This window comes from Mustelus asterias, chromosome 22 (genome assembly GCF_964213995.1).
Source record: "Mustelus asterias chromosome 22, sMusAst1.hap1.1, whole genome shotgun sequence".
NCBI classification, from domain to species: Eukaryota; Metazoa; Chordata; class Chondrichthyes; order Carcharhiniformes; family Triakidae; genus Mustelus; species Mustelus asterias.
The window spans coordinates 74863431-74883643 of record NC_135822.1 but is presented as its reverse complement, the minus strand read 5'-3'; positions in this window follow the sequence as shown (position 1 = coordinate 74883643).

The window sequence follows — 20213 nt, the reverse complement described above, 5'->3', positions numbered from 1 at the left end:
GCTACAAATCTAGAGGCGGAATGTAAGACGGATGGGCGTTGGGAATAAGGATTCCAACCAAGAATAAAACCGGACTGGGTGTAAAATGAACATTGTTCCTGATTCCACCAGATTCCTCACAGGCAGGTTCAGCTAAAACTGCTCTGGGATATGTCGCATCAGTTGGGTGTTAGTTTCGAAATGGAAAACCACAACGCAGACTCCAATCTTTGGAACAAGGTGAAAATTAGGAATATTTATAGTTTCACTGGATAGAAACAGGACTGGTACCAATGTTTCTGTTTCATCTGAGCCTCCTCCCTGCTTCACCTCACCCAATCTAAATATCCTTCTCCATCCTGTGTTTATCCAGTTTCACCTGAAATATATCTGTAGGAAATTTTTCAACCACTCCCTGTGGCAGCGAATTCCACATTCTTGCTGCTCTCTGGGTAAGGAACTTTCTCCTGAAGTCATCTATCTGATATTTAACCTGAGAACAGTTCAAATGGCAATGATTGACTCCAGGCTGTGATCAAATTCTCCTAGTGTCTTCACCTGAATGAGGTTCCATCTTAAATCATAGAATCCCCACAGTGCAGAAGGAGGCCATTCAGCCCATCCAACCTGCACCGACAACAATCCCACCCAGGCCCTATCCCTGTAACCCCATGTATTTACCCCGCTAATCACCCTGACACAAAGGGGTAGTTTAGCATGGTCAATCCACCTAACCCCCATATCTTTGGAGTGTGGGAGGAAATCTGAGCTCCCGGAGGAAACCCACGCAGACACGGGGAGAACATGCAAACTCCACATAGACAGTCACCCAAGCCAGGAATCAAACCCGGGTCCCTGGCGCTGTGAGGCAGCAGTGCTAACCGCTGTGCCACCGTGCCGCCCTAAACCTTAAAGCTGCAGTGAATGTCAGATTTCATGTGATGGTCAAAAGTGATCTATTCTCAGCATCCACAAACACTCTGTGACAATAATTGAGATCTTATAACCAAGCTGCGGGAACTGCTTAGGCTCTGGTTAAACATTGATGGAGTAAAGCAGGGGAAGCTGGTTGCAGTGGCAGAGGATTCCAGATCATTCACAGAAGGAAGCTGAGAAGAGTTGTATTTCCACAGCGAGTTGTCGAGAGCTGGAAGGTGTTAGAAAGACAGCAGAAGCAGCTTCAGCGAGAACTTAAAAAGGGAGTTGAATAAATACCTGGAAAATAACAGTTGTTAGGTTTGGGGGAAACAGCAGGGAGAGTGGGATGAATTGAATAATTCCTTCAGAGAGCTAGCACAGATACGATGGGCTGAATGGCCACAAATTTGTTGGCCTTTAAGATTGCTCCAGGAGGGAAGCTCACAAAAATAGCACTTTTTAAATAAAGAACAAAGAAAAGTACAGCACAGGAACAGGCCCTTCGGCCCTCCAAGCCTGTGCCGATCATGATGCGCTAACTAAGCAAAAAACCCTTCTGCCCTTACTCGGTCCGTATCCCTCTATTCCCTCCCCGTTCATGTACCCATCCAGATGCTTCTTAAATGTTGCTAATGTGCCTGCTTCCACCACCTCCTCTAGCAGTGCGTTCCAGGCACCCACCACTCTCTGTGTGAAAAACTTCCCCCCGCACATCTCCCTTAAACTTTCCCCCTCTCAGCTTGAACCTGTGCCCCCCTTGTAACTGACACTTCCACCCTGGGAAAAAGCCTCTGACTATCCACCCTGTCTGTGCCTCTCAATTTTATAGACCTCTATCGGGTCTCCCCTCAGCCTCTGTCTTTCCAGTGAAAACAATCCTAGTTTATTCAACCTCTCCTCATAGTCAACACCCTCGAGACCAGGCAAGATCCTGGTGAAGCTTCTTTGCACTTTCTCTAAAGCTTCCCCATCCTCTAATAGTGTAGTGACCAGAACTGCACGCAATACTCCAAATGCAGCCTAGCCAAGGTTTTATATAGCTGCAACATGATTTCCCAACTCTTGTACTCACTGCCCCGGCTGATGAAGGTAAGTATGCCATATGCCTTCTTAATCACCTTGGCCACCTGTGTTGCCACTTTTATGTGTCATGACTTTCATTTCTGGGACTTGTCCAACAAAGTGGCCTGATGTTTAATTACCCACGGGAAGCAAGTATTAGGAAGGAGTGAATCATTTATATCATCTCCAAGTTAACGACACTGTTCATTTCCCTTTCCGACAGCCCTGCATTCTCTGGAATGCCAGATCGAGAAGGTTGCTGCAGAATTGAAACCCACTGAGTGGGCTTAATGTTGCACTTGGCGATATGTTGGAAATCTAGATTCCCTCCCTGTGCCCACAGACTTTTTTCACATTCGACAAGGAATTTGCTTTTATTTAAACATTTCAAATGCTGCGTATTATTTTTAGATTATTTGTATGGATCTGAGGCACTGCTGGACATGCACATAAAGTCAGTCAGTTGGTGTTTATACAGGTTTATACAGGTTAACATTTCGAGAGATGTTTGAGTAGCACGTATGGGTATGCAGGCTGGACGTGTCACACACAGGAGATTACCCTCTGACAGTGCGGCGCTCCCTCAGTACTGACCCTCTGACAGTGCGGCACTCCCTCAGTACTGACCCTCTGACAGTGCGGCACTCCCTCAGTACTGACCCTCTGACAGTGCGGCACTCCCTCAGTACTGACCCTCTGACAGTGCGGCACTCCCTCAGTACTGACCCTCTGACAGTGTAGCAGTCCCTGACTACTGACCCTCTGACAGTGCGGCACTCCCTCAGTACTGACCCTCTGACAGTGCGGCACTCCCTCAGTACTGACCCTCTGACAGTGCGACGCTCCCTCAGCACTGACCCTCTGACAGTGTAGCACTCCCTCAGTACTGACCCTCTGACAGTGCGGCACTCCCTCAGTACTGACCCTGTGACAGTGCAGCACTCCCTCAGTACTGATCCTCTGACAGTGCGGCACTCCCTCAGTACTGACCCTCTGACAGTGCGGCACTCCCTCAGTACTGACCCTCTGACAGTGCGGCACTCCCTCAGTACTGACCCTCTGACAGTGCGACGCTCCCTCAGCACTGACCCTCTGACAGTGCGGCACTCCCTCAGTACTGACCCTCTGACATTGCGACACTCCCTCAGTACTGACCCTCTGACAGTGCGGCACTCCCTTAGTACTGACCCTCTGACAGTGCGGCACTCCCTCAGTACTGACCCTCTGACAGTGCGGCACTCCCTCAGCACTGACCCTCTGACAGTGCGGTATGCCCTCAACACTAACTCTCAGATAATGCGAAACTCCCTAGTACTGACCCTCTGACAGTACGGCACTCCCTCAGTACTGACCCTCTGACAGTGCGGCACTCCCTCAGTACTGACCCTCTGACAGTGCGGCACTCCCTCAGTACTGACCCTCTGACAGTGCGGCACTCCCTCAGTACTGACCCTCTGACAGTGCGGCACTCTCTCAGTACTGACCCTCTGACAGTGCGGCACTCCCTCAGCACTGACCCTCTGACAGTGCAGTACTCCCTCAGTACTGATCCTCTGACAGTGCGGCACTCCCTCAGTACTGACCCTCTGACAGTGCGGCACTCCCTCAGTACTGACCCTCTGACAGTGCGGCACTCCCTCAGTACTGACCCTCTGACAGTACGGCACTTCCTCAGTACTGACCCTTTAACTGTGCAGCACTCCCTCAGTACTGATCCTCTAACAGTGCGGCACTCCCTCAGTACTGACCCTCTGACAGTACGGCACTTCCTCAGTACTGACCCTTTAACTGTGCAGCACTCCCTCAGTACTGACCCTCTGACAGTGCAGCACTCGCTCAGTACTGACCCTCTGACAGTGCATCACTCCCTCAGTACTGACCCTCTGACAGTGCGCCGCTCCCTCAGTACTGACCCTCTGACAGTGCGGCACTCCCTCAGTACTGACCCTCTGACAGTGCGCCGCTCCCTCAGTACTGACCCTCTGACAGTGCGCCGCTCCCTCAGTACTGACCCTCTGACAGTGCGGCACTCCCTCAGTACTGACCCTCTCACAGTGCGCCGCTCCCTCAGTACTGACCCTCTGACAGTGCGCCGCTCCCTCAGTACTGACCCTCTGACAGTGCAGCACTCCCTCAGTACTGACCCTCTGACAGTGCAGCACTCCCTCAGTACTGACCCTCTGACAGTGCGGCACTCCCTCAGTACTGACCCTCTCACAGTGCGCCGCTCCCTCAGTACTGACCCTCTCACAGTGCGCCGCTCCCTCAGTACTGACCCTCTCACAGTGCGCCGCTCCCTCAGTACTGACCCCCTGATAGTGCAGCAGAATATGGCATTCGATTACATCCCAACAAGGGCATGTTTACAGGGCAGTGACACAGAGCATTCAATGTCCACATTATTCAAACAGAGAACAGTACTTGCTTGCTAACAGGAATAGAAACGGGGAGGTTTAGAGATAGATTTTGTGAATTCTGGACCAAGGCAGCGCAAGATGCAGCCGCAACTGACGGAGCAATTAGAATTGGGGATGCAAAAGGGGCTGGTGTTGGAGGAGCGCAAAGATCTGAGAGGGTTGTGGGACTGGGGTAGGAAGAGGTGAAACCACCAATGGATTTGAAAATGAAAATGTTGCTGGGCTGAGAGTAAATGTAGGTCATCGAGCAAAGGAGGAAGAAGTGAACTCCGTGTGAGTTCACTTATACCACAGCAGGACCGACGCACACTGGTTATCGTCTGACCAAACTGTAAAGCCCTTTCCCTGAGACTGACCCTTAGTAGGATGCATTGGCATTGTTATTCCAACTGAAGCCAGTACCAGTGCTCGGCAAACACTGGTATGGCTTAACACCCTCAATTCAAAGATATATTAGAACCATAGAACCATAGAAAATTACAGCTCAGAAACAGGCCTTTTGGCCCTTCATAGAAATCATAGAAACCCTACAGTACAGAAAGAGGCCATTCGGCCCATCGAGTCTGCACCGACCACAATCCCACCCAGGCCCTACCCCCATATCCCGACATATTTACCCACTAATCCCTCTAACCTACGCATCTCAGGACACTAAGGACAATTTTACCATGGCCAATCAACCAAACCCGCACATCTTTAGACTGTGGGAGGAAACCAGAGCACCCGGAGGAAACCCATGCAGACACGAGGAGAATGTGCAAACTCCACACAGACAGCGATCCGAGCCGGGAATCGAACCCTTCTTGTCTGTGCCGAACCATTTTATGCCTAGTCCCACTGACCTGCACTTGGACCATATCCCTCCACACCCCTCTCATCCATGAACCCGTCCAAGTTTTTCTTAAATGTTAAAAGCATTTACCACTTTATCCGGCAGCTCATTCCACACTCCCACCACTCTCTGCGTGAAGAAGCCCCGCCTAATATTCCCTTTAAACTTTTCTCCTTTCACCCTTAACCCATGCCCTCTGGTTTTTTTCTCCCCTAGCCTCAGCGGAAAAAGCCTGCTTGCATTCACTCTATCTATACCCATCAAAATCTTATACACCTCTATCAAATCTCCCCTCATTCTTCTACGCTCCAGGGAATAAAGTCCCAACCTATTCAATCTCTCTCTGTAACTCAGCTTCTCAAGTCCCGGCAACATCCTTGTGAACCTTCTCTGCACTCTTTCAATCTTATTTACATCCTTCCTGTAACTAGGTGACCAAAACTGTACACAATACTCCAAATTCGGCCTCACCAATGCCTTATATAACCTTACCATAACACTCCAACTTTTATACTCGATATTCCGATTTATAAAGGCCAATGTACCAAAGGCACTCTTTACGACCCTATCCACCTGTGAAGTCACTTTTAGGGAATTCTGTACCTGTATTCCCAGATCCCTCTGTTCAACTGCACTCTTCAGAGTCCTACCATTTACCCTGTACATTCTTCTTTGGTTTGTCCTTCCAAAGTGCAATATCTCACACTTGTCTGCGTTAAATTCCATTTGCCATTTTTCAGCCCATTTTTCTAATTGGTCCAAATCCCTCTGCAAGCTTTGAAAACCGTCCTCACTGTCCACTACACCTCCAATCTTTGTATCATCAGCAAACTTGCTGATCCAATTTGCCACATTATCATCCAGATCATTGATATAGATGACAAACAACAATGGACCCAACACCGATCCCTGCGGCACACCACTAGTCACAGGCCTCCACTCAGAGAAGCAATCCTCTACAACCACTCTCTGGCTTCTTCCATTGAGCCAGTGTCTAATCCAATTTACTACCTCCCCATGTATACCTAGCGACTGAACCTTCCTAACTAACCTCCTATGAGGGACCTTGTCAAAGGCCTTGCTGAAATCCAGGTAGACAACATCCACCGCCTTCCCTTCATCCACTTTCCTGGTAACCTCCTCGAGAAACTCTAATAGATTGGTCAAACATGACCTACCACGCACAAAGCCATGTTGACTCTCCCTAATAAGTCCCTGTCTATCCAAATATTTGTAGATCCTATCCCTTATCACACCTTCCAATAACTTGCCCACCACCGACGTCAAACTTACTGGCCGATAATTGTTGCATATTTTGCTGCAATCTCACATGTGGCATTCTTACCCCCATTCAGGAAATTGTGGATTCAATTTTTACTCTAGTTTTCCGAGCAAAAAACCTGAAATTGATACCCACAGCACCGCACTGTCAGAGGGTCAGGACTGAGGGAGTGCTGCACTGTCAGAAGGACAGTACTGAGGGAGTGCTGCACTGTCAGAAGGACAGTACTGAGGGAGTGCCGCACTGTCAGAGGGTCAGTACTGAGGGAGTGCTGCACTGTCGGAGGGTCAGTACTGGGGAAGTGCCGCACTGTCAGAGGGTCAGTACTGGGGAAGTGCCGCACTGTCAGAGGGTCAGTACTGGGGGAGTGCCACACTGTCAGAGGGTCAGTACTGGGGGAGTACCGCACTGTCAGAGGGTCAGTACTGAGGGAGTGCCACACTGTCAGAGGGTCAGTACTGGGGGAGTGCCGCACTGTCAGAGGGTCAGTACTGAGGGATTTTCGCACTGTCAGAGGGTCAGTACTGAGGGAGTGCCGCACTGTCAGGGTCAGTACTGAGGGAGTACCGCACTGTCAGAGGGACAGTACTGAGGGAGTGCTGCACTGTCAGAGGGTCAGTACTGGGGGAGTACCGCACTGTCAGAGGGTCAGTACTGAGGGAGTGCCACACTGTCAGAGGGTCAGTACTGGGGAAGTGCCGCACTGTCAGAGGGTCAGTACTGAGGGAGTGCCGCACTGTCAGGGTCAGTACTGAGGGAGTGCTGCACTGTCAGAGGGTCAGTACTGAGGGAGTGCCACACTGTCAGAGGGTCAGTACTGGGGGAGTGTCACACTGTCAGAGAGTCAGTACTGGGGGAGGGCCGCACTGTCAGAGGGTCAGTGCTGAGGGAGTGCCGCACTGTCAGAGGGTCAGTACTGAGGGAGTGCCGCACTGTCAGAGGGTCAGTACTGAGGGAGTGCCGCACTGTCAGAGGGTCAGTGCTGAGGGAGTGCCGCACTGTCAGAGGGTCAGTACTGAGGGAGTGCCGCACTGTCAGAGGGTCAGTACTGAGGGAGTGCTGCACTGTCAGAGGGTCAGTACTGAGAGAGTGCCGCACTGTCAGAAGGACAGTACTGAGGGAGTACCGCACTGTCAGAGGGTCAGTACTGAGGGAGTGCCGCACTGTCAGAGGGTCAGTACTGAGGGAGTGCTGCACTGTCAGGGTCAGTACTGAGGGAGTACCGCACTGTCAGAGGGACAGTACTGAGGGAGTGCTACACTGTCAGAGGGTCAGTACTGAGGGAGTGCCACACTGTCAGAGGGTCAGTACTGGGGAAGTGCCGCACTGTGAGAGGGTCAGTACTGAGGGAGTGCCGCACTGTGAGAGGGTCAGTACTGAGGGAGTGCCGCACTGTCAGGGTCAGTACTGAGGGAGTGCCGCACTGTCAGAGGGTCAGTACTGAGGGAGTGCCACACTGTCAGATGGTCAGTACTGGGGGAGTGCCACACTGTCAGAGAGTCAGTACTGGGGGAGGGCCGCACTGTCAGAGGGTCAGTACTGAGGGAGTGCTGCACTGTCAGAAGGACAGTACTGAGGGAGTACCGCACTGTCAGAGGGTCAGTACTGAGGGAGTACCGCACTGTCAGAGGGTCAGTGTTGAGGGAGTGCCGCACTTTCAGAGGGTCAGTACTGAGGGAGTGCTGCACTGTCAGAGGGTCAGTACTGAGGGAGTGCCGCACTGTCAGAGGGTCAGTACTGAGGGAGTGCCACACTGTCAGAGGGTCAGTACTGAGGGAGTGCCGCACTGTCAGGGTCAGTACTGAGGGAGTGCCGCACTGTGAGAGGGTCAGTACTGAGGGAGTGCCGCACTGTCAGGGTCAGTACTGAGGGAGTGCCGCACTGTCAGAGGGTCAGTACTGAGGGAGTGCCACACTGTCAGATGGTCAGTACTGGGGGAGTGCCACACTGTCAGAGAGTCAGTACTGGGGGAGGGCCGCACTGTCAGAGGGTCAGTACTGAGGGAGTGCTGCACTGTCAGAAGGACAGTACTGAGGGAGTACCGCACTGTCAGAGGGTCAGTACTGAGGGAGTACCGCACTGTCAGAGGGTCAGTGTTGAGGGAGTGCCGCACTTTCAGAGGGTCAGTACTGAGGGAGTGCCGCACTGTCAGAGTTGCCGTGTTTTGCCTGAGGAATAATGTTGAGATGCAGGTAAATGATCCAGTGGCGCTAGTTAAAGAGCAGAGTTTCCTGGGACAAGTATTCGTCCATGAAACAATATCACCAAAACATATGATCTGCTCATCGTCATAGAACCATAGAAAAGTACAGCTCAGAAACAGGCCTTTTGGCCCTTCTTGTCTGTGCCGAACCATTTTTTGCCTAGTCCCACTGACCTGCACTTGGATCATATCCCTCCACACCCCTCTCATCTATGAACCCGTCCAAGTTTTTCTTAAATGTTAAAAGTGTATTTACCACTTTATCCGGCAGCTCATTCCACACTCCCACCACTCTCTGCGTGAAGAAGCCCCCCCTAATATTCCCTTTAAAGTTTTCTCCTTTCACCCTTAACCCATGCCCTCTGGTTTTTTCTCCCCTAGCCTCAGCGGAAATAGGAACATATTTTTGGTAGGCCTAAAAGGTAAGGATATGTTCAGCACAACTTGTGGGGCTGAAGGGCCTGTTTTGTGCTGTAGGTTTTCTATGTTTCTTTCTATGTTTCTATAGGAATTCAGAACAGAAGTAGGCAATTCATCCCTTCGAGCCTACTCCACCATACAATCAGATCATGGCTGATCTCTACCTGGTCTCAAATCCACCTCCCCACCTCTTCCCCGTGTCCCCTTATCCCTTTTTTATTAGAAATATATCTATCTCCTTCTTGAACCCATTCAATGATTCAGACTCCACCGCGCGATGGGGCAGCGAGTTCCACAAATTCACCACCCTCTGCGAGAAGTAGTTCCTCCTCATCTCAGTTTTAAATCTACCGCCTCTCAACCTATCCCTGCGACCTCTTTGCTATTGTCAGTTTACTATTTGTGGGATCTTGCTGTGTGAAATCTGATTGCTGGATTGCAGTGACTTGAACTTACAAGTACTTCATTGTGGCTAAAGCACTTTGGAACATTGCAATGTTGTTAAAGACGCAATGGGAAATGCAAGTGATTCTGCGACCTACTCTCTGGCTCCCCACCTCTCCTCCACAGTAACTCCGAGTATGCAGTGTTGAAACCGAGGAGTGCCTGCCCACTATCTATTTAATTTAATGTTAAATCTTAAAATAAGTGATTGATCTCATGAAGCCTTCTCTCTAAATGGTCCATGATCCCTGTCTATCTGTCAGGAATATGAAGAGTCTCTATTTTTCATATCATTTGACCCTGCCACACCGTAAATACTCTTCCGAAGCAGCGAGTTCTGTCTGTGTGTTCATGCCAGCGGAATAATTAATGATTCCTGAGTAGCACTTTGCTCACTTCAAGCCATTTGCTGCCATTATTAAACAGCCACGTAATGCTCTACCCTATTAGTCAGGGAATACATGATTGACCTTCCATCAAAAATGTAACTCATTCACTGCCCAAGACAAGTTTCACTGCTTTCTGCTGATCTGATCAATTAGTTATAGCGTTACCTCCGGGCTGCCTGACACCAACACTCTGTCAGTCACTGGCCAGATTTCAAACAGGAGCAGAGGGTGGCTGGAATGCTCCGCATGTTACACACGGCCTGTGGACACTTTGCTATTTCCTCATTGCCTTCTTTATTTGTTCCGGTCTGTGGTCGGGGTGATGTGAAAACCTTCCAATTCTTACCAATCTCTCAGAGTCAGCCATGACTCAGTCACTGATACACTTACTCAGAAGCCACATGTTGATGGCACCATTGCAGAGACATCCCCAGAACTGAGGAGGAGCTGCAAGGTAGTACCATGGGAGTGCGGCACTGTCAGGGGGTCAGTACTGAGGGAGTGCTGCACTGTCAGAGGGTCAGTACTGAGAGAGTGGCGCACTGTCAGAGGATCAGTACTGAGGGAGTGCCGCAATGTCAGAGGGTCAGTACTGAGGGAGTGCCGCACTATCAGAGGGTCAGTGCTGAGGGAGTGCTGCACTGTCAGAGGGTCAGGCGCTAAATGAATATTTTTCGTCAGTATTCACACAGGAAAAAGACAATGTTGTCAAGGAGAATACTGAGACACAGGCTATTGAACTAGACAGGATTGAGGTTAATAAGGAGGAGGTGTTAGCAATTCTGGAAAGTGTGAAAATGGATAAGTCCCCTGGACCGGATGGGATTTATCCCAGGATTCTCTGGGAGGCTAGGGAGGAGATTGCAGAGCTTTTGGCTTTGATCTTTATGTCGCCATTGTCTACAGGAATAGTGCCAGAAGGCTGGAGGATAGCAAATGTTGTCCTCTTGTTTGAGAAGGGGAGTAGAGACAACCCTGATATTTATAGACCAGTGAGCCTTACTTCTGTTGTGGACAAAGTTTTGGAAAGGATTATAAGAGATAGGATTTATAATCATCTCGAAAGGAATAATTTGATTAGGGATAGTCAACACAGTTTTGTGAAGGGTAGGTCGTGCCTCACAAACCTTCTTGTGTTCTTTGAGAAGGTGACCAAAGAGGTGGATGAGGGTAAAGCAGTTGATGTGGTGTATATGGATTTTAGTAAAGCGTTTGATAAGGTTACCCACGGTAAGCTATTGCAGAAGATACAGTGGCATGGGATTGAGGGTGATTTAGCGGTTTGGATCAGGAATTGGCTAGCTGTAAGAAGACAGACAGTGGTGGTTGATGGGAAATATTCATCCTGGAGTTCAGTTACTAGTGGTGTACCGTAAGGATCTGTTTTGGGGCCACTGCTGTTTGTCATTTTTATAAATGACCTGGATGAGGGCGTAGAAGGATGGGTTAGTAAATTTGCGGATGACACTAAAGTCGGTGGAGTTGTGGACAGTGCGGAAGGTTGTTGCAGGTTACAGAGGGACATAGATAGGCTGCAGAGCTGGGCTGAGAGGTGACAAATGGAGTTTAATGCAGAAAAGTGTGAGGTGAATCACTTTGGAAGGAGTAACAGGATTACAGAGTACTGGGCTAATGGTAAGATACTTGGTAATGTGGATGAACAGAGAGATCTCGGTGTCCATGTGCATAGATCCCTGAAAGTTGGCACCCAGGTTGATAGGGTTGTTAAGAAGGCGTGCGGAGTGTTAGCTTTTATTGACAGAGGGATTGAGTTTCGGAGCCAGGAGGTCATGTTGCAGCTGTACAAAACCCTGGTGTGGCCGCCCTTGGAGTATTGTGTACAGTTCTGGTCGCCACATTATAGGAAGGATGTGGAAGCATTGGAAAGGGTGCAGAGGAGATTTACTAGGATGTTGCCTGGTATGGTAGGAAGGTCTTACGAGGAAAGGCTGAGGAACTTGAGGTTGTTTTCGTTAGAGAGAAGGTTAAGAGGTGACTTAATAGAGGCATACAAAATGATCAGAGGATTAGATAGGGTGGATAGTGAGAGCCTTTTTCCTCGGATGGTGATGGCTAGCACGAGGGGACATAGCTTTAAATTGAGGGGTGAGAGATATAGGACAGATGTTAGAGGTAGGTTCTTCACTGGGAGAGTAGTAAGGGCGTGGAATGCCCTGCCTGCAGCAGTAGTGGACTCGTCAACATTAAGGGCATTTAAATAGTCATTGGATAAACATATGGATGATATTGGAATAGTGTAGGTTAGATGGGCTTTAGATTGGTTTCTCTGGTCGGCGCAACATCGAGGGCCGAAGGGCTTGTACTGCGCTGTAATGTTCTATGTTCTATGTCAGTGCTGAGGGAGTGCCGCACTGTCAGAGGGTCAGTACTGAGGGAGTGCCGCACTGTCAGAGGGTCAGTGCTGAGGGAGCACCGCACTGTCAGAGAGTCAGTACTGAGGGAGTGCCGCACTGTCAGAGGGTCGGTACTGAGGGAGTGCGGCACTGTCAGAGGGTCAGTACTGAGGGAGTGCCGCACTGTCAGAGGGTCGGTACTGAGGGAGTGCCGCACTGTCAGAGGGTCGGTACTGAGGAAGTGCCGCACTGTCAGAGGGTCAGTACTGAGGGAGTGCTGCACTGTCAGAGGGTCAGTACTGAGGGAGTGCCACACTGTCAGAGGGTCAGTACTGAGGGAGTGCCGCACTGTCAGAGGGTCAGTACTGAGGGAGTGCCGCACTGTCAGAGGGTCAGTACTGAGGGAGTGCTGCACTGTCAGAGGGTCAGTACTGAGGGAGTGCCGCACTGTCAGAGGGTCAGTACTGAGGGAGTGCCGCACTGTCAGAGGGTCAGTACTGAGGGAGTGCCGCACTGTCTGAAATGCCATCTTTAAGCTGAGACATTAAACTGGAGCTCTGTATATCTGTTTTTTGGGGTGGTTTAAAAGCTATTTTAAACGGGGAAGTGCAGTTTATCCCATTGTTCTGGTCAGCACTGCTCATTGGCTGGAATATGTCAGGCCCCTACCCCCTTGGAGATGGCTCATCATTGGTTGGCTGGTGTTGTCTTGCTGTCCTGCTGTAGTGAATGGTAATTTGCATGGCTTGCCTGTCCCATTGCCGGGGACAGCTCAGGACAGCCGGAAGATCCCTCTGGCAGCAAGAGACAACCTTGATTCAGAGACTACCATTGGAAAGAAGCATTCGCTGATCATTGATGTCATTCCTGTTTGTGGGATCGTGCTGCCACGTTTCATCGATTACTACAGTGTTCAGACGCAGTATCTATCTGGACCTCTGGATGTCCCGCAGTGATTTACAGACAATGATGTGGTTTTTGAAGTGGAATCACTGTTGTATGGATCACATTTGTAAACTCCAATTGACAGATTGGCTGTTAACACCTTGGGACGTCCTGATAAATGGGTGGTTTTACCTGCCTTTAGGTCCATTCTGAGACCAGCACTCTGAGTATTTGACCACCTGCTGCTTCTCTCTCCACATTGTGTAACTGTGCGTTGTTCAGCTGGCGGCTGGCTCCATGAACACAAACAGGCGACTCAATCTTTCCAACGGTCCTTGCTCTGATTTGGGTCAGTCCTCCATTGACTTTACACAGGCACTGACCAATCAGCCCTCTTCGCCATGCTGAGACCACAGTTCCCACTGTAAAAAGAGGTCATTTGGCCCATTTAATCGTGTCCTGGCTACTTGACACATTTCCAAACTAATCCCACTGCCCCACTCACAGTCCGTAGCCCTGTATCAATCCCAAACTAATCCCACTGCCCCACGCTCCGCATAGCCCTGTATTAATCCCAAACTAATCCCACTGCCCCACTCACAGTCCGTAGCCCTGTATCAATCCCAAACTAATCCCACTGCCCCACGCTCCGCATAGCCCTGTATTAATCCCAAACTAATCCCACTGCCCCACGCTCCGTATAGCCCTGTATTAATCCCAAACTAATCCCACTGCCCCACGCTACCCATAGCCCTGTATTAATCCCATACTAATCCCACTGCCCCGCTCACAGTCCGTAGCCCTGTATCAATCCCAAACTAATCCCACTGCCCCACGCTCCGCATAGCCCTGTATTAATCCCAAACTAATCCCACTGCCCCATGCTACCCATAGCCCTGTATTAATCCCAAACTAATCCCACTGCCCCACGCTCCGCATAGCCCTGTATTAATCCCAAACTAATCCCACTGCCCCACGCTACCCATAGCCCTGTATTAATCCCATACTAATCCCACTGCCCCACTCTCCCCATAGCCCTGTATCAATCCCAAATTAGTCCCACTGCCCCACTCTCTCCCCATAGCCCTGTAACAATCCCAAACTAATCCCACTGATGCGCTCTCTCCCCATAGCCCTGTAACAATCCCAAACTAATCCCACTGATGCGCTCTCTCCCCATAGCCCTGTATCAATCCCAAACTAATCCCACTGCCCCGCTCTCCCCATAGCCCTGTATCAATCCCCAAACCAATCCCACTGCCCCGCACTCTCTCCGTAGCCCTGTGTCAATGCCAAACTAATCCCACTGCCCCGCTCTCTCCCCACAGCCCTGTATCAACCCCAAACTGATCCCACTGCCCCGCTCTCTCTCCCCATAGCCCTGTATCAATCTCAACCTAATCCCACTGCCCCGCTCTCTCCCCATAGCCCTGTATCAATCCCAAATTAATCCCACTGCCCCACTCTCTAAAGTGGCTGTATTTTTTTGGATCTGATTTGACCTGCTAAGATTTGATTTATTTGATTTACCATTGTCACCTGTATTAGTATACAGTGTTTCTTGCGCGCTATACAGACAAAGCATACTGTACATAGGGAAGGAAAGGAGAGGGTGCAGAATGTAGTGTTACAGTCATAACTAGGGTGTGGTGAAAAAAGAGTTAGAATAGAGATTTAAAAGCACAGAATGAGAGTAAAGTATCGAAGTAGAGGGTATGCTGGCCACAGCTCGTGAGAAGCGGCCTCACTCCACCACCATCTTTTATTCTTTATCTTTTATTTAGAAGCAATGGTGTCCGCTTGAACTATTCCATCCTCCCCACAAACCCTCTGTGGAAAGAAATTTCACTCCTCATTCCACTCTGGTCTTCATCATTGGTTGGAGCCTGGATTAATCTCTGGAGTATTTGTGAATATTGACTTTAGTGAGGTGGTTCTTGCCGGCTACTTCATTGTTTATTGCCTATCACTGCTTGCCTTTGAGATGATGGTGGTGGGCTTGGAGGAAGGTCTGTCTGCGGCAGTTTTTTGCTCTCTACCACGTTACACATTGACACAGGGTCACGGGGAGAGAGTGGGATTAGTTACCAACTCGAGATGGACAGATTCCTGGAGGTTTCACCTCCTCTCCTGACCTGCTCCATCCTCCATTTTATCCAATCTGCCTTTGCCTGAGCCAGTCAGAAAGCAAACAGACGCTTTGGGATTCTTGACTCTCAGTAAAACAGCCCTTTCCACCCTGAACAATATTTTCACAACTAATAATAAACATCTTTAAAAAGAGGTTGTTTTTGTAAAAGTCCATTTTTAACATGCTTTGATTTTTGTCCCCTGGGTTTTGGCCTCAGTCGAATTTCATTCTTTATTGCTGCCGTCTCCTGGAGACTGCTGGAGGTTCCAGCATTCCTCACAGGGGGCTCATTCCTTCCAGAGCAACATAACCGAACAGGCACCTGCAGGAGAATCTGAAAATCCTATTCTGGAAATCCAAAATTCAGGAATCCTGAGGTGTGGGATAACCAATGCTGGAGAATGGAAAGCACAGGTCTGAATGTGCCCAACGCGAACGCAGTTTGAAGTGTTTCTCGTGTCGCTAGGAGACTGGCGTCCAACAAGAGTTCTTATTGTTTCAAGAACTGGAAGCGGACAGGATACCAGCAGAATTCTCTCCTTTGTAGATGCAAAATAAATCACGCAGGACAGAGAGAGTGTCACTGAAACCAAACAATGTTGTTGGTGTATCCTGGTTCAAAGCATACATCACCTAGACAGATTGCTGCCGAAATTTCCGGTTAGATAGCTGTGATTACACAAGAGCTTTTCTGTCTCTTTCCCATTTTACACTGAGGCAGTACAAGATGTTATCCGATTCCACAAAGCTAGCTCCATTGCAGAAAGTCACCCCAGCTGACAATCTCCTGAGGGGTGGTAAAAAAAACCATTTTCATCAGAGGATACGGAGCAGAGAGTGGGGAGAGGGGATTTGATTCATTTGACAGAGGGGCTGGAGGATAGGGAGGGGGAGGGTGTGCAGTGACTGGAATATGTGAAGGAGAAACTACTTTCAGGCCAAGGTTTCTCAGAGAAAGGCCTGGGAAAAAGAAGGATAAGTCAGACCTTGCTCTTTCCTCGAGATCCCTGGGAGGAAGCCCTTTATTTTCTCCCTCAGTACTGACCCTCTGACAGTGCGGCACTCCCTCAGTACTGAGCCTCTGACAGTGCGGCACTCCCTCAGCACTGACCCTCTGACAGTGCGGCACTCCCTCAGTACTGACCCTCTGACAGTGCAGCACTCCCTCAACACTGACCCTCTGAACAGTGCGGCACTCCCTCAGTACTGACCCTCTGATAGTGCGGCACTCCCTCAGTACTGACCCTCTGACAGTGTGGCACTCCCTCAGCACTGACCCTCTGACAGTGTGGCACTCTCCCAGCACTGACCCTCTGACAGTGCGGCACTCCCTCAGTACTGACCCTCTGACAGTGCGGCACTCCCTCAGTACTGACCCTCTGACAGTGCGGCACTCCCTCAGTACTGACCCTCTGACAGTGCGGCACTCCCTCAGTACTGACCCTCTGACAGTGCGGCACTCCCTCAGTACTGACCCTCTGACAGTGCGGCACTCCCTCAGTACTGACCCTCTGACAGTGCGGCACTCCCTCAGTACTGACCCTCTGACAGTGCGGCACTCCCTCAGCACTGACCCTCTGACAGTGCGGTACTCCCTCAGTACTGACCCTCTGACAGTGCGACACTCCCTCAGTACTGACCCTCTGACAGTGCGACACTCGCTCAGCACTGACCCTCTGACAGTGCAGCACTCCCTCAGTACTGACCCTCTGACAGTGCAGTACTCCCTCAGTACTGACCCTCTGACAGTGCGGCACTCCCTCAGTACTGACCCTCTGACAGTGCGGCACTCCCTCAGTACTGACCCTCTGACAGTGCGGCACTCCCTCAGTACTGACCCTCTGACAGTGCAGCACTCTCTCAGTTCTGACCCTCTGACAATGCGGCACTCATTCGGCGCTGACCCTCTGATAGTGCGGCACTCTCTCAGTACTGACCCTCTGACAGTGCGGCACTCTCTCAGTACTGACCCTCTGACAGTGCGGCACTCCCTCAGTACTGACCCTCTGACAGTGCAGCACTCCCTCGGCACTGACCCTCTGACAGTGCGGCACTCTCTCAGTACTGACCCTCTGACAGTGCAGCACTCCCTCGGCACTGACCCTCTGACAGTGCGGCACTCCCTCAGCACTGACCCTCTGACAGTGCAGCACTCCCTCAACACTGACCCTCTGACAGTGCGGCACTCTCTCAGTACTGACCCTCTGACAGTGCGGCACTCCCTCAGTACTGACCCTCTGACAGTGCAGCACTCCCTCGGCACTGACCCTCTGACAGTGCGGCACTCCCTCAGTACTGACCCTCTGACAGTGCGACACTCCCTCTGTATGAGCACAGTGAGTGCCCGAGAAAATTGAGTGTCTGGAGTGGGGCTTGAACACATGTCTGTTGACGCAGGGGTGTTGGTGTTATACTGAGTCGTGGCTGACGTCAAGTGGGAAGGTTACAAAGAAAGACCTCAGATCCTTGAAACTGAACCCTTTGCGCAAACCCGCAGTGGAATAAACACTGTTCAGTCAATGGAATGTAGTTACTATCCCGACATTCCGTACGTGTTGTTGGAGAAATAGTCCTGGCAAATGGAGAAGAAACCTTATATACTCAGTAAAATTTACTGCAAAACTAAGCTGATCTCACTTAATGGCTTTCTATATACTAAGTGGGATAGTTCTTTACATCTGGGACTCTCCATTTGTTACAATGAACAGATTCTTTCATCTATTCTGTAGGCACCAGTGAAGCTGTCAACTCCCATCAGGCACTTGATATGAGAGGCTGTGGGAGTCAGGACCTGTTGAACAGAGGGGCCTTGTCTGTCACAGCTGTCTGACACATCCCATAATCCATAGATTGATGGCTCGCAAAGCAGATCCAGCACATTTACAGGTCTATTTTGAGTGAAAATGATTCCTGAAAGGAACTGGCAGTTAGCAGCGCTGATGATTAATGACTCCTGGCTGTGTTGAAGGGGAGTTCTCCCACTGCCAGCAGTCTCCAAACAGGCCAAAACATGTTAGCCTTCTGTTTTGTTCCGGAAACAACATAAATGACAGCTTGCATATGGAAGAGCTTAAAAATAAATTACAGCTACGATGGGGAACATGCTTTGTTTTTTGCCAGTGGAGCTTTCTTCAGGGTCTGGAGGCCCGGGTGTGCAGACTGCAGAGGAAAAAAAACCCTAAATGTGATTTAACTGGCAAAGAATTTGTCCGCAGGCCAGCGGTCATCGCAACAGCATTTCGAACCATCCTGCCTTTCACAAACCTATTAACAGCAGTTCGTGAGCAGTCTTTTTCCAAAGGACAGGATGCTGTTATTGTTTAGTTGACGCCCCCTCCCCAAGTCCACCCCACCTCCCACATACTGCTGCTTCTCCTCCTGGGTCTGGGCCGCGGCCTTATTCACAGGCTTTGCCGCACACTCGGCTCTCGTTATGTATGTCAGAGTACAGGATTTTGGGGTCAGTGTGTCCTGTACTAATGGTGTTCACAAGCTCAGGACTCTGCAAAACTTTCCAACCAAACAAGTCTTCCTGAGCTGCAATGCATCTGGGAGAGTTGGCAACCTCTCTCTCTCTCTCTGGGCTGGTGTAAGGTGGAGGGTGACTACCTTGCAACGCACATCTCCTTCTGCTGACCTTCAGAGTGGGAGGAACAACCTCTGATCGCAAAGTGACAGAGGGACTAGTCGCTCATTCTTCCCAGCTGTCTGGAAGCGAGAATCGGGGGAAGGATCCCATCATCCATCTGGTTGTTTGACAGCGTGACCTCTCAACTCTGTTTATTCTCAACCCTCAGAATGTGCACCATGTGGGAAGGGGTATTGGGACATTTCTAAAAAAAAGAGTCTCGCTCCTTAATCCGGCAGTTGCCCAGGATGATTTATTGGCACGCTGACTGTTTTATGTTGGAGTATGGAAATACCAAGCTTTTCGTATCCCCGTCACACAACATCCGCGGTTTTCAAACTCAATTTGGATCATATTTTAAGTCTGCAACATTCAACAAAGTCTGCTTCCACAACTCAAGTCAGGCAGCTGGCTCTTAAAACAGGACTGACCACTTTCTTTACTTTGTCAGGGGATGATTAATGAGGAAAAGCCCATGAATTGGCTTTTTAATCAGCCCAGCATTGTTCCCTCTGACAGCTAATGAGGCAGCACCTCATTTGGAAGAGGACTTTGTGCAATGCCGTTCGTCTCAGAATGTGTTGCCAATGCAGGCCAGAGGCCCAGGCGAGGGGGTGACCACAGCTCAGAAGGAGGAGGGGGGCGGGGGAGGGGAGGGGGGGGCAAGGGCGCAGGGAAGAATGGTGAGGAGGGAGGGGGATTGAAATGGGGGAGGAGGAAGGGAGCACGACGGAGAGGAGGGGGAAGGGAGGGCGAGAGGGGAAGAGGAGGATTACAGTTACTCTTAAAGGACACTAAATTATGCATGGGCAGGATGCCCACATGAAGAGTTGAAGTTTTACAGTCTCCTTTCCCAACCAGCTGATATTGAATTTCGCAGAGTTGGACTGAATCCCTCTTCCCCCACCTCGCTGGTGAGTTTTACAGCAATGTGGACGGAGATTCCACATGAATTGTTGAGCAAGGGGGCTGCGGCACAGTTAATCAGCTCATGCATTATTCAGACTGCAGCTGTTACATTATTAAACTGAAATGATGTTTGCCTGGAGATTTCTGCCTTCAGTCACCCTTTTGCCAACTTGCACTTTTTTGAGTTCAGTCCAACTGCTTCCTCGGGGGAGACCAGGAGCCCATCAGATCAGGTGGACCATTGACAGGGTCAAAGGTGGAATGCTGGATTGAGACTCCAAGTGCCCGTCGACTTGCTGTGCGACCCTTGTCCTCCTCGGTGAAGTCACTCAGAAGACCCCTGTTCTCCATCGCTGCCTG